General features: G+C 44.3%; 1 long non-coding RNA gene across 2 annotated transcripts in view; it reads right to left on the reverse strand.

Annotated features, from left to right (window-relative positions):
• Positions 1–2,732: 2,732 nt before the first annotated feature.
• Positions 2,733–12,080, reverse strand: part of LOC141578204 (uncharacterized) — an 85,943-nt gene continuing 76,595 nt past the window's right edge. Inside the window, exons 2-6 of one of the 2 annotated variants that reach the window (XR_012508323.1) lie at positions 10,184–10,273; positions 8,537–8,632; positions 7,200–7,336; positions 5,077–5,189; positions 2,733–2,747 (exon numbers count right to left, since the gene is read on the reverse strand). This is a non-coding gene — a long non-coding RNA (uncharacterized LOC141578204). The remainder of the gene's footprint in view (positions 2,748–5,076; positions 5,190–7,199; positions 7,337–8,536; positions 8,633–10,183; positions 10,274–12,080) is intronic. The other variant, XR_012508324.1, reaches the window with a different exon arrangement.

Here is a 12,080-nt window from a genome sequence, read left to right on the forward strand (position 1 = left end):
TGGTTGCCAGGGGGGTGGAGGGTGGGAAGGGATAGACTAGGATTTCAAAATTGTAGAATAGATAAACAAGATTACACTGTATAGCACAGGGAAATATACACAAAATGTTATGATAACTCACAGGGAAAAAAATGTGACAGTGAGTGTGTACATGTCCATGAATGACTGAAAAATTGTGCTGAACACTGGAATTTGACACAACATTGTAAAATGATCATAAATCAATAAAAAAAATGTTAAAAAAAAAAAAAAACCCTACTGACCTAATGACCTGGACGGGAACAAAAGGTGCAAAATCTTTCAAGGGTCCGACTCTGCTTACTGAATCACTCACCACAACCAAGTTTCTAAGACTGTCTGAGTGCCACTGAATGATCAGTGGTTAGAAGGGAAAAGGAGCTATTCTTCAAGGCAATAGATACTGCCAGTAATATTGCCAATAAACTCCTCAATCACAGAGGAAGAGACGGATAAGTCAGGCTAACACGGCTGGAAAGGAGAGCACTGAAAGCAGCAGCATCTATCAAACTCCCGCCCTTCCAGAGATGTCTTATTTTTGAGATCTGTGAATTTACATGTATTACATGTATCCATTCAATAGTCCTTAACCAAGGGTTGTATCAGAATCTCAGGGAAGTATTTCTAAATACTGTGTCTAGACCTGAGTACCTTTATTCAATCCAAGTCTTCAGGGGAGAGCCAGGAGAAAAAGCAGGAGGACCCAGCTGCGCCATCACTTGCTCCCCACCTACAGCCACAGCCCTGCAGGAGAGCTGCACCCGGCTGAGCACGGAAGACCCCAAGATGAAGGTGTACGTGGAGGGCCATGTGGCCACCAGCACAAGCGAATGCCCCTGCTGGCTGGCTGTCAAACATGACCTGACCTCACTTGCCCAGATTCTAGAACCTGGGATCCTGGGGTGCTCAGGGCCTGTGGCTTGCTGCCTCCCCTGCCCAGGTGAAGTCACCCAGCTCCCCCTGCTGGGTACTGGGTTCCTTCCTCCTCCCACCCACCCCCAGGCAGGCAGCCAGACCTCGTCATCACTTCACTCCCCACAAGCCTTCATCTTCTTTAGGTGCTGAGCCTACCACCCACTCCCAGGCACTTCCTAATGGGACGTTGTTCCTTCTGGGGTAGAAGTGCGGCTGGGAGACAGAGCTCTGCCCTTTCCGTGGGCACTACCTCTAGCCCCTGGCCTTGGCTTTGGAGTTGTTTCCATGATAACAGGGCTTGATGTATTGTATTCAGTATACATATTACTATAAATAAAACACCTGTAGCTAGAAAAGACCCTGTATTTCAAATATCTTGTAAATAAAGTCAGTTGAGCTATACCTTGTCTGTCGCCTCAATATTTGCATTATAGCGGAGCAGCTTTGCTGCAATTGATGTATCTCCAGCCAAGACGGCGTAATGCAGAGCAGTGTTTTGACAGTTGTCCTCAAGATTTGGGTCAGCTCTGTATTCCAGCAGGACAGTGACACATACTTCTTTCTGGCATTGTACAGCCTGTTGGTATCACGCCAAGAAACAGACTGTAAGTGCTAGGCATTCCAAGTTAACATTCCTCAAGTTCCATTAGTTCGTTATACTTAAAACAGATAAATTCATTTTTATTCTAAGTAATTACATCGAATCCATCTCACGTGGACATGGTTGGCTGCTACACACCTTGATGAGAGCTGTCTTGCCTTCCTTGTCACGAGCATTCAGATTACAATCCCAATGTATGAGGAGACTCACCACTGATGACTGGCCGGTGGTGCAGGCCAAGTGTAGGGCAGTCCTGCGAACATGAGGACTTTTTAGGAAATTAGAGCGTACTAGTTCAAAGATACAATTACTCACGTAATTTTAAACATTCAACAGCATGCTATTCCTACCCCTTTAAAACTAACATTTAGTCTTCTTATCTTAGTTCTTTCTATGGGGAAAGAACAATATTTATTAAGCTCTTATTACTCACCACATTAATGGAAGAACTACCTGTTTGAATATAAAGGGCATGCCACTGAGATTCAGCTCACCTTGGGTCTGACTTCTACTTTAACACTGTCCCTTATTAGCTCTCAGCCTGTCTGTGCCTCAATTTCCTCATCAACAAAATGGGCATGAAGTAGTAGTTATCTTACAGGACGCTGCTGTGATGCTTAAATGAAAAGCTATGCAAAGTGTCTGGCAGTTCCTTGCACAAAATAACAGCTCAATAATTGTTAGATAATGTTATAATTGTTACCGTTACTATTTTACAAAAACAACATTTCAATTAAATAAAATGATAATGTATCTACTTTGCTGCTGCAAGGATGAGAGAGAACACTGTACTTCAATGATTCTAACATGCTCATTTTCTCACTCTTCAACATCTCTGGCATGGGAAGGCAATTTAAAATTCAGGTCTTAAAACCATAGTTGGCAGCTCCTCCCAGGCCTGCCCCGCCCCGTCCCGCCGCTGTTACCTGTTCTTCCTGTCTCTGCCGTCTACGACATTTTCGTTGCATAACAGCAACCCCTCCACTGTGTCCAGATGACCAAAATATGCGGCTTTGTGGAACGGAGTTAGTTCGCGCTTACGGACGTGATACCCAGGCACGGGGTTCTCACGATTCCTGCGCTCTCTCTGATGGATGCTGAAGCCCACGCAGCTCGCGAACTCAGTGAGTCTCTTCTTCATCTGGCTTATCGCCTTCCGACACCGCTCACTTCCCTCTTGGCCTCTTGCCGCCTCCCGATCTCAGCGCCGGCGCTATAGAAGAGCCACAGAAGTCTCGCTGCCACACCTTGGCTGCAAAGCTCAACGGCTCGGAATGTTTGGTCCGGAACAGTCGTAGCCTAGCAACAGCACTGACCCTCAACTGTCCCTCAACTGTCCCTCCAGAGCCAGTGTCCCTGTGAGTGCGCACAGAGACCTGGAGGCCCAGTGTGCCTGGTGCGCACTTGGGAGCCTAAGGCATTTCAAATCTCTGCAATTGCTTGTGGGCCATTTTGGGTTCCTTTCAAATGTTGGTGCTAGGTGGTTGAGTGTTTTGGGACATTTCCAGAAGTTAGGCTTGCCCCTGAGAAAGTCATGTTTGTGTGCGACTATGGTTAGAGTGGGGTGGAAACACAGCATGCTGAAGGCCTAGTCCCCCAGAGAGCTCCCCACCAAAAGTCTCTGTATCTCCTTATCCCTCAGTTTATTCCTTTCCCCATCCCTCTGGGCCCCAGCCAGTCTCCAGGGAATTTAGCAGATGCAAACAGCAGAAAGCTGTTTTCCTGGTTTCAGAGATTGTGGCAATATGTATCATTAAGTACAAACTTGAGAAACCAATACACGCTCTCCAGATGAAATGAAAATGTGTTTCCGCATGTCTGCTGACCCTGCTCTGTGGCTCAGCCTTGTGTTTACATGCTTTCTTCACTTTTTTTTTTGCTTTTATTTCCACCAATTAAATCTTCGATCAATCCAAGATTTACGTGGGAGCATGGCATAACATTTGAGAACTTTTTAACCACGTAACTATGAAAACACTACGTCAGTTACTCAGCGAGGCCACGCTGCTGGCTGAGCACTTGCAGGAGGGGGGGAAGGCAGGGCAGGCCTCTTCTTCCTGCCTAACTCCATCCTTCCTCCCTCAGCTGGCTAATTATGGCTTCTGGCCCTGCCACGATCAAAACTGCAGGGGGCGGTAGAGTTCCAAAGTGGCTGACACTCCTGGGAGCTGGTCTTGAGTGGACTGGACCTGGCAAGTGTTTTGAAGCTGACTCTCAGGGGCATTTCTGTGCCCCCCACCTGACCTCACCTGCAACTCCCCTGACCTAAGGGAATGTGGTGTTACAAACTTCCCCATTTAATCTATCTTTTCTATTAGCATACACTGTTATTGCCCTCATCTTATTAAAAAAAATGTGTTCACCCTCCAGCTGCGGCCCCATTTCTCTCTTCTCCAGCACACATGCCTCCTGCCCCTGCAAAGGAGCTGTTCCCATTCGCTGCCTCTGATTCCTCTCATTTTCCACCCAAGCCAAGTGTGTCCACTCACTGCAACTGCTCACGACAGGGTCACCCACCACCCACCAGGTGCTGACTCCACGAGGAGCTCTCAGTCCTCTCCTCTCACGGCCCAGCAGCCACACTTCCCACCGCTGCTCTCCCCAACTTCCTGAAGCCCTTTCTTCACGGGGCTTCCTGGGTCTCAGGCTACTCTGGTTTCCTCCCACGGCCCTGGCCGGTCTTCTCAGTCCCAGCTCCTGAATGCTGGCACACAGCACCCCTGAGGCTCAGTCTTCTGGCCTCTACTACTTTCTGCTGCCGCCCACATCAGCCTTATGGCTTTATGTATTATCTACAAGTTGGTAACTTCCAAACTGCTATTTCCAATCCAGACCTCCCTCCTGTATTCCAGACTCAAATACCCATTGCCTCTCAATGTCATCTCTTGGAAGTTTAATAGGACTTCTCCTGGGCCGGCCCTCCCCTGGGCCTGACCTTTCCTGATCGTACCCTCTCCTGGACCTGCCCTCTCCTAGGCCTGCCATGACCTGGGTCTGACCTTACCTGGACATGCTGTCACTTGGGCCTGACCTCTCCTGTTCCTGCCCTCTCCTGGGCCTGCCCTCTCATGGACCTACCCTCACTTGGACCAGCCTTCTCCTGGGCTTGCCCCCACCTGTGCTTAGCCTCTCCTGTTCCTGCCCTAAGCTGGTCCTGCCCTAAGCTGGTCCTGCCCTCTCCCGGGCCTGCCCTTTCCTTGGCCTGCTTGCTCCTGGTCCTTCCCACTATTTCCTGGGCTTCCCCTCACCTGGGCCTGCCCTGTCCTTTGCCCGCCCTCATCTGGTCCTGCCCTCTCTGAACTGCCCTCTCCTGTGCCTGCTCTCACCTGGGCCTGCACGGTCCTGGGCCTGCCGTTGCCTGGACCTGCCCACTATCTCCTGGGGCTTCCCTCTCCTGGGCCTGCCTTCTCCTGGGCCTGCCCTCACGTGGGTCTGCCCTCGGGTTTGTCTGCCCACCACTAGGACTGCCCTCTTCTGGGCCTGCCCTCACCTGGGCCAGCCCTCTCCTGGTCCTGCCCACTATCTCCTTGGCCTCCACTCACCTGGCCTGCCCTCTCCTGGACCTGCCCTCTCCTGGCCTGCCCACACCTGGGCCTGCCTTCTCCTGGCCTGCCCACACCTGGGCCTGCCTTCTCCTGGTCTTGCCCTCTCTCTCCTGGGGAAGTAAGCCAGAAAGAGAAAGGAAAATACCATATGAGATCACTCACATATGGAATCTAAAAAAAAAAAACCCAAAATATAAATACAAAACAGTAACTCATAGACATAGAATACAAACTTGTGGTTGCCAAGCGGGTGGGGGTAGGAAAGGACAGACTGGGAGTTCAAAATTTGTAGATACTGACAGGCACATGTAGAATAGATAAACAAGATTATACTGTATAGCACAGGGAAATACATACATACAAGGTCTTATGGTAGCTCACAAGGAAAAAAGATGTGACAATGAATATATGTATGTTCATGTATAACTGAAAAATTGTGCTCAACACTGGAAATTGACACAACATTGTAAACTGACTATAAGTCAATAAAAAAAATGTTAAAAAAAAAAGTGCTCCATTCAGACCTATGGTTACATGCTGATCTTTTAGGGACAGAGACTAGGTTGGAACCTAAATGTACAGACTGGGAGAGAAAGGGATTTCAACTATTCTGACCAATTCCTGTTGAATGAAACAGAGAGGCCAAGCCCTCCCATTTCAAAAGTGCCCAGTTGGTGAGAAGACCCACTGCAGGGCAGGAGACGGGAAGGAACCTCCTTAACAAAGGTCCCAGATGAGAAAATGGCCCAGTGACACTCACTCAGCCCAGAGGGCCTTCAGCCTGAATGTCAACGTGGAGAACCCGGGCAGAAGTGGGCGTGAGCCCTTCCCTCACCTGCGCAAGGTGGACGCAGTTTTCAGCACCCCCCTCACCACCCACCTGTCCAGCCTTCCTCACTGAGTCACAAGGGAACTGGGTGGAAAGGATTTCAGCCTCGTGTTTGGCCCTGGGCGGGGCTGGGATTCCCCTTCCATCTGAGTGGAGGGCAATGATGTCCCCGGAATAGGGTGTGTCTGGAATCAGCTGCTCCAAGTGCCCCGTGTGGGTGTTTCCTGGCACCACAATCTAGAGGGGATGACCTGACAAATTCTGTCTGATGACAATCCAAATGCTTACCGAGTCTTTTACTAGTCAGCATTATAACGTTTATAGTAAAGGGCTGAGCCCAGACACAGCAGAAGTCAACCTCTGCGCTACCTCATGAGATCTGCCCAGGCCACAGCACTGGATGTAATTTACTCTCATAAATTCCCTCTCCATTAAATGTGAGCTCACACTTGACCCTTAGCTACTTCAACAACCTCCCATTTAGGTTCCTGGGGAAGGTTCTCACATACAACATCCAGGGCTTATGATAGTGACCCCAAAGCATCCCAAATGTTAGAGACATGTACACCTAAGATACACTTCTCGGGGAGAGATCTCTCTATTAAAACAGCTACTCCAGGTAGTGGATAAGAGAGCAGTGTTGTCTGAACACGTCCTGCCACACACAGGATGCAAGTCAACATTCGGACAGGCTCAAGTTGTGTTTATCTTTGTTCATGGTCCCTGCTTCTTTTTGTAAAGTCTTGTAAGTTTACTTTCTCTCAGACGTTCTGATATTCTTCTTACTCAAATTAGTAATTTCTGTTCTCTGTATTATTAGTCTACTTAGAAAATGGAATAGTACTAAGACAGATTGGCAATCTGTTACGAGCCAATGAAGGCAAACTTTCAGGTAGGTTCCTAACAAAGACGTGTCTGTTACAATGAAAGCCCATATTGACAGGGTCTATGAATGATTTGCATTTACTACTGGGGTTTTTTAACTCATATATAGCTAATTTGCATTTTCCCCAAATCCATTTTTGCTTACTAACCCTACAGTTGATACCCTTACGATTTAACTCATCAAAAGCAATCACTTAAGCACTGTACGCAGGCATGTTTGTGGCCTGCGTTCTCATAGGCTGCCAAGCACGACACAAACATGAGACTAAGCTCATCAGGAAATGACTGGGCATGTGACCCAGGGCCACACCAACTCATCTAATGCCCTGCGCCAGCAACCACAGCAGGAGGCGCCGTAAAATCTATGGAATTCTTCTGCCAGCTCTGAGCTGACAACAGTACTTACAGGTTCCGGGGGCCTCACGCCAGCCAGGGGAGCGCACACACGCGGCGCTGCTGCACCGGCCAGGGGCAGGGTCCAGCCAACGTCCCCGCTGTTCGGTGGATTGTACACTTGGACATTTCTGGCCAGTCCTCTCACCACTGAGAAAAGAAAAGGCAACACATATTTCTTACGCCTGTTTACACATGGCAAGCTATCACTTACCCTGAACTTCTGCTCTGTAGTAGGAGAAATACTGACTTCCTTAAACTTTGAATTATCTACACACAAAAGCACATGAAAACTCTCCAAATCCACATTTAGCCAAACTCAGCCAGCTAGGGCCTTGGTCTCTACGGAAGCTAAGTTGTTGTCAACAAAAACAAGGGAGTAAAAGTAGTAATACTGGGTTGGCCACAAAAGGACAAGGGACAAGGGGCAAGAGCGAGAAACTGGAAAAGCAGCTTCAGTTTTCCAGCACAGGTCATGGAGAGAGACACAAGAGGATTCTATCATCTCTGACTCTAAATGAGAACTGACAACACGGAGGACGTCCATCTAATCCGGGCAGCTAGATTAGCTGGTTTCAATCATTCATTTCTTCTCATTCAACAGACACTGAATGTCTTCTGTGATTCAAAGAAAAGGCAGACATAGGGAGAAATCAAAGATACACTCAGTTCTCAATTAACTGCCCCAATAGGGACTTAGAAAAACATGCAAATTAAATCCATGTATTATCTCCAAACTCCACTTTAGCAATAACATCATTTTTCTAGACCACTAATCTTTTGCCAAAAGATGTCATCCATACTTGCTTTCTTTGAGCCATCAGCACGTATATTTTTAAGCAAAAAAAAATATTTAGAGGTATGCACCGAAGCCTTTAAACAATACTACAAAGAATTGTAAAACCACTATAAACTGATTTCTTAACATATTAATAGCAAATGAAAGCACAGAGATTTCCAATGCCAAAAAGCACTTCAGCAGCAGAGAAATGTGCTATCAAGTAACACGACCAGCAGATTTCAACAACCAACGCTGAAAGCTAGTGACAAAACACTGCTTCGTACAATTTATTGAGCACAAAGCAAAGCTCATGAACTTTTGTCAGTGACAGAGAACACTGATAACTAAACACATTTAGAAATCCTGAAGTTATCACTTCAGAAAAATGTCATTTTTATTTCATACACTAAAATATTAACAATTGGTGGGGGTTGGAAGGTAAACTGTGTAATTGTTACATTTTTATTCCGTCATTATGTATTTCCCAAATTTTCTCTCTACTTTAAACTTTACGCTATACTAAAAAGCAAAATGCATCATGAAGACGCTAAATTTGTCTGCCTTCTTACTTCCATGTTCTTCCAGTGTCTGGTGTACACCTTCCATCACCCTCAGGATAAGGGGGAACCACTGTAACGATGTCTGGGGCATCTGGCTGCAGATTCCTAAGAACAGCATCATTGGAAACAAAAAAGACAAGAGAGCAGCATTATGTAATCACATTTATAATTAAGGCTACAGGTAAACAGTATGTTACCTTAAAACCAAGACCACTTTTTAGCCAGGTAAAATTGTGAATTAACATCAGCGATCTTCTAAATCACGGTATTTCTCACTTTACGTGGAAAAACAATCTTCAGTAACAATATTCAGTGGTGGTACCTCTAAGGCATACTCACACTATAGGGTTAATCTTCTATAAAATGAATCTAATGGTATAGTTCCCTTGCTTAAAAAATTTAGTAGTTCTCCAGTACACAGAAGATTCAGTATATTATTTCTTAGCTTTACATATTAAATTGTTCACTCTAAGCCCCCAAACCCTATTTTCCAGTCTCTATACTTTTAACTCCTCCCCCTGACACACCGTGTATAGCTTAATCTTCTGCTATCCTCCCCACCACGTCACCCTCTGAAGATGCATGTTGCTTTGTGCCTTTAAGTCTCTACACACCCAGGACCCTTCATCTAGAACCCCTTCCCAATTCCCTGCCTAGAAAACTGACACCAATTATTTAAGCCCAGTTCATACGTACCTGGGAACTCCTGTCTGACTCTCTCAGTCTCTCTCTCTCTCCTCTTGTTCCTGCAGCACTTTTTTTTTTTACTATGTCTGGTGTAGTGCTTTTAACACTATACTGCACTTACATAAGTGCTTCTTTGCTCCATATGAGAAAATTAAAGAAAACATTATACACTTACCTGTGTCCCCCAGAGCCTACCGTACTGTGGTAGGTGGGGGTGTGGGGGGCACAGTAGTGGGAAAATGAAGTGTGTCAATGAATGACCTCCGTATCTCTGTCTCTTAGGCCAGCTGCCTCCCACTCACTGCTGTGGTTTCCATCCTGTGTACGTGTCTCCTACTACTATTACTGCCACGTGGGAATCCTGGGTTGTGCTACGTGTCCCTGTCACCGTCCTATTCCCTATCTCTATCACTTGTGGCCATAATGGTAGTGAGCAAAGCACTCTCCCAGCAGTGCCGTGGTGGTGACGAGTGGAATACTAGCTACATGACACAGTACTTTCAACTGAGCATCTCACTACTCAACATTAATATAGTTGTATTCTAGGGAAGATTTCCCAAGAAAAACTCTAGTCATCATTAACCCTTTCTGAGGATGACAGAAGTCTGAACAAATAACATGAAGCCCAAAGAGAATACAGTTGCATCTACTACAGCAGAAGGTATGGGGGGAGGCGGGGGGAGCCCCTGTGGTGATAATGTCTAGGGTGAGTGTAGGTTACAGCTCCAGAAATATCTCTGTGATCTTAGTGCTTCTTATGTAAAGACGGGCACCCTCATGTCCAGACTTAGAGATCCACAACTGCTCCCAAATCTAAACACACACACACACACACACACAATGTGTAGAAATTGCTATTAAAAGGAACTATCAACTGAAGAAATGATCACAATCAAAAGTTCTTAAGTGGATGTTCAATAATTGTCTCTCAGCTAGATGTTTCTTCCCAATATATTCTGCAAAATTTACCTGAAGCTCCTTAATGACTATTTCAATCGGTTCAGGAAAGTGAGTGGAAACCAGCTCTGCAGCTTTACCAGGCTTCAGGGACACAAGTTCCTGGAATGAAAGACAAAGATAAAATGATCTTTAATGCTAAATTTAAATATAATTTCCACAGATGTGAAGCATGAGCACCTACTTCAAAATTTTCATGAGCTTCTACACTGCCTTTCAGGAGACCTCAATACAGGGCCTCAATTTTACTGAAAGGCATATTGCAAATAAGCAAAACTCTACAAGTACCATTCAAAAAAATTAGATTTTGATATAAAACATAATTCAGAATTCTTACAAAATCAAAGAACTAAAAATTCAGGATTTAGGCGATGACTTCTACAGGATGAAAAGGAAAACACACCTCCCCAAATTCCCCTTCAGGGAATTTCACCCTTGATAGCAAAGCAGTAACTTCAAAGAAATGAAAAAAAGAATAGAGTTTTGATTTCTCTGACTAAGAATTCTGAAATTTTACTTCTGATGCCTGGTGGACTTTGAAATCAGAAGTGTCTTAAGAAACTAAAGGTCCTAACTCGAAGAGGCTGACCACTCTTCGTAAGGCCTATTTCTGTCTAATCGAAGACTTTCAATCTGCCCTCCGGTTGAACTTTCCTACATACCACTGGCTCTCCTTTTCTTCCTGAAACTCTCTGCATACTTGGTTTCTGTGACCCTATTGCACCTTTTCAATTGCATGTTCTATTCCTAAAATGCAAAGATTGGCTACAGATCAACATATTATATTGTCAAATAAGAATACGATAAGTTACTGTGGCAGCAAAATGTATGACATAAATAGTAATTTTGTGATAGTATCTGCAGATGGATAATAATTAGCTGACAAAAATAACTGTAGTTTACACCACTTTTATGCAATACACCTCAGAACAGAGAAGGTAATATCACAAATGAAAAAAATGATACTACTGATCTTCAGACATTAAAAAGAAACTATTATGAATTAATTTGTGTTCAGAATTTGAAAATTTAAACAAAACGGGTAAATTCCTAGAAAAATATAATTTACTAAACTGATGTAAGAAATGGAAAACCTGCGTTGATTTTTAACCACTAAAGAAATTGAATAAACAGTCAAAAATCTTCCCACATGGAACACTCTCGGCCCAAACAGCTTCACTGGTTAAGTCCTAGCAATCATGTAAGGAAGGAGTATTTCCAACATTAAATCTCTTACGAAGAATAGAAGAGAAAAAACTTCTTCAGCTCACTGTATAAGGCTAACAAAGTTCTGATACCTAAATCCAACAGAAGGTAAGAAAGAAAAGGAAAATTACAGATCCATCTTAATCGTGAACAGATACAAACATCCTAAATAAAAACAAAATCCAAAATATATAAAAAAAAGATCAAGTTACAGTTACCCAGAGTTCAACACATAAAATTTACAACAAAAATATAAGCGAGAAAAAGGTAATAAAATTTACTCTTGAGAAAAAGTTAGCATACTAGAAATAGAGGACTTCCATAATAAAATTTATAGTAAATACCACACATATTAGAAATAAAAATTTATTAAATATTAACAATAGCACTATTGTGCTAAAAATATAAAGTTGTGACAGTAAACCTAACAATCTAGAGATGAAAAATCTTTATAGAGAAAATTATACAACTTTATAGAAAGATAACTGAACAAAGGGTTATGCTAAGTGGTCACTGAATAGGAGACTCACAATGTGAAGATGTCAATTTAAATTGAAATTGAATGACACATTCAATGCAATCCCTAACAGAATTGTAAGGTTAAAACAGTTTTTGGGGTGAACTTGACAAGCTGATTCCAAAATGTGTTTGGAAGTATCAAAGGTCAAGAATAGCCAATACTCTCCTAAAGATATCAAGACTT

The sequence above is a fragment of the Camelus bactrianus genome, chromosome 7 (genome assembly GCF_048773025.1).
Source record: "Camelus bactrianus isolate YW-2024 breed Bactrian camel chromosome 7, ASM4877302v1, whole genome shotgun sequence".
Classification (NCBI taxonomy): domain Eukaryota; kingdom Metazoa; phylum Chordata; class Mammalia; order Artiodactyla; family Camelidae; genus Camelus; species Camelus bactrianus.